This window comes from Rhinopithecus bieti, unplaced genomic scaffold (assembly GCF_001698545.2).
Source record: "Rhinopithecus bieti isolate Rb0 unplaced genomic scaffold, ASM169854v2 scaffold_15336, whole genome shotgun sequence".
NCBI lineage: Eukaryota > Metazoa > Chordata > Mammalia > Primates > Cercopithecidae > Rhinopithecus > Rhinopithecus bieti.
In genome coordinates, this window is record NW_016808678.1 from 652,594 (window position 1) to 655,694 (window position 3,101).

The window sequence follows — 3,101 nt, forward strand, 5'->3', positions numbered from 1 at the left end:
AAAAAAAAAAAAAAAAAAAAAAAAAAAAAAATACTGTTTCAGTATTATTTAAAAGTCTTTTCCAACTTCAGGGTCTGAAAGATTTACCTATATGTTCTTTCTTTTCTTTTTTCTTTCTTTCTTTTTTTTTTTTTCTGGGACGGAGTTTCGCTCTTGTTGCCCAGGCTGGAGTGCAATGGCGCAATTTTGTCTCACTGCAACCTCTGCCTCCCAGGTTCAAGTGATTCTCCTGCCTTAGCCTCCCAAAGTGCTGGGATTACAGGCACGAGCCACAACACCTGGCCCTCCCACTGGTTTTATATGCTACCTCTGGCATATGCCAAAGTTCCACACCATTCCATTCTATTCCGTTGGTCAATTTGTCTCTCCCCAGGCCAGTACTGCATTGCTTTAATTATTATATTTCATAATGGGTTTTGTTATCAAAAGGTTAAGTTGCTCCTTACTGATCTTTTTCCAGACAGGAACATCTTGTCTCCTGTTTACAGTAACAAAAACCCCAAAACAATCCAAATGCCCATCAAGAGGAGAGAAGATGAGTAAGTTGTGTTTTATTCCTACAATGGAATGTGATTCAGCAATTAAAACAAATGAACTATTCTTTCAGTGGGGTCTGAAAAAAATAAACAAACAAAAAACAAATGAACTATAGCTATAGATAACAATATGGTTGAATCGTAGCAATATAATATTAAGTGAGGCGATGGCTCTTTCCTCAAGAACTCCCAGTTGAACCTGTGTCCAGTAGAGAGATAAATAGGAAAAAGTCACCCACACGTAATAAACACGCATTTCTGTGAAAAATCTTAATACTATGCCTTTCTCTGAAAGGGCTCGGAGTCCTGTGGGCGCCCCTGCCTTGCCATTATTTCTGATAACAGCCCATGGAAGGTTATTGAGGATGTTTGTCCTTGCTTTGTGAGGCCCTGGCCCTCCGCTCTCTGACCATATGTGGACCAGGTGTTTCCCGAGTTGGGGAGCTCCCCAGCAGGACCAGGCAGGACTCCTGAGTGCACGAGCAGATTTCCTCCCTGTCAGGTGGCGGCCAAGCCGTCAAATCCCTTACCTCAGCTTGCCAGCCTGCTTCTGAATTGTACGGGAAGCACCTTGCCTGGTGACCCCCAGGGCTGAGAGGCCTGGTACTGGCAGGAGCACCTTTCTCTGAGCAGAATCTTGGCTCCATCGTGAGATCAAAGACAGGTAGAGAGAGAATGTTCAAATATGACATCGTCAACCCGCTTTTGATGGAGGGGGCAAAATGAGGTCATTTCTGTTTTCACATGCAAAATCAGGTTGCAAAGATAGGACAAAAATGGCTACTTACACACATATTTAATATTAAGCACACTCAAGGTAGACAATAAAGCAACTCCCCACAACTTTCTCCCTCGATAAATACGTTTTTCCTGTACACCAGTGACTCTCAAACTAGTACCACACAGAGGAGTTGTTAAAACCGATTGGTGGGCCCCATTCCCAGAGCTTTTGATTCTGTAAGTCTGGAGAGGCCTGAGAATCTGCATTTATAACAAGCTCTCAGATGATGCTGTCATTGCCAGATAGTCGGGGACCACATTTAAAGAGCATGTTACAGATTATGAGCAATATAGTTGTGACAAATCCTTTGATCCCATCTCTTAGAACATCCTAAAAGAAGGCATTGGAAAATCTGGAGTTCAACTATATGATCTCTAAGGTCTCTTCCAGAATCAGATTCTATTATGAGGGCACAGGCAGCAATTTACTGAGGAATTTGTACCCCAAAGTCAATAAGCCAGTTGTGTACACCTCAGGAATCATTTTCCAGCAAAAATACGGTTACAGGTAGTGGGTGAAGGTCCCAGTCCAAATCCCAAAAAGCCTTTTAGCCCATGGTTTACATGGATTTATAGTATTGCTTCAACTATAACTTACTAAAGATTCTCTTTTCCCTCTGGTTCATTGCATCTCTTCTTCCAGCTTAAGGGGCTGCTAACAGCTGAGCCTCGGTAGAAGTCACTGTGTGTGCTAGGGAGGGGCTTGGGGAGGAGACGTCATCAAGTTGTTCAGATATATTTGCCCAAGAAACATCATACAGATATATTTCCTGGGCATGGTGGCTCACGCCTGTAATCCCAGCATTTCAGGAGGCCGAGGCAGGTGGATCACCTGAGGTTAGGAGTTCGAGACCAGCCTGGTCAACGTGGAGAAACTCCAGCTCTACTAAAAATACAAAAATTAGGGCTAGGCGTGGTTGCTCATGCCTGTAATCCCAGCACTTTGGGATGCCGAGGCGGGTGGATCACCTGAGGTCAGGAGTTTGAGACCAGCCTGATCAACATTGTGAAACCCTTTCTCTACTAAAAAACACAAAAATTCACCGGGCATGGTGGCAGGGGCCTGTAATCCCAGTTACTCAGGGAATCGCTTGAACCTGGGAGGCAGAGGTTGCAGTGAGCCAAGATTGCACCACTGCACTCCAGTCTGGACAACAGAGTGAGACTCATTCTAAAAAATTATATATATATATATATTATAGAATATACATATGTATATATTTGCCCAGAAGCGAGACCTCCTTCTTCCATGAAAGCATATCCTGAATTGGGCTTAAATGGTAGTTAGAGACTGAGAGTCGGTGCTTGCTCCAGTACTTGTTTGCTTGTTTTCCAAGTCTGAGTTGGGAATCAAGGGCTGTCCACACTGACATTAGCTGTGTAGGGACCAAAACCAACAATGAGCCTCCGAGGCCAAAGCAAGGTACAATGAGGCCAAAGTACTCGGTTAGTTGATGGCAGATCCAGGTTAAAACCCTACACCTTCTAGCCGGGTGTGGTGACTCATGCCTGTAATCCCAGCACTTTGGGAGGCTGAGATGGGCGGATCACCTGAGGTTGGGAGTTCAAGACCAGCCTGACCAACATGGAGAAACCCTGTCTCTACTAAAAATACAAAAAATTAGCCTGACCTGGTGGCGCATGCCTGTAATCCCAGCTACTTGGGAGGCTGAGGCAGGAGAATCACTAGAACCCAGGAGGCGGAAGTTGCAGCAGTGAGCCAGGATCGGGCCATTGCACACCAGCCTGGGCAACAAGAGCAAAACTCTGTCAAAAAAAAAAAAA

General features: G+C 44.6%; 1 long non-coding RNA gene across 1 annotated transcript in view; it reads left to right on the plus strand.

The window, feature by feature from the left end:
- LOC108538756 (uncharacterized) overlaps positions 1-546 on the plus strand; it is an 18,521-nt gene extending 17,975 nt beyond the window's left edge. Inside the window, exon 4 of the long non-coding RNA XR_001888182.1 lies at positions 461-546. This is a non-coding gene — a long non-coding RNA (uncharacterized LOC108538756). The remainder of the gene's footprint in view (positions 1-460) is intronic.
- Positions 547-3,101: the final 2,555 nt, after the last annotated feature.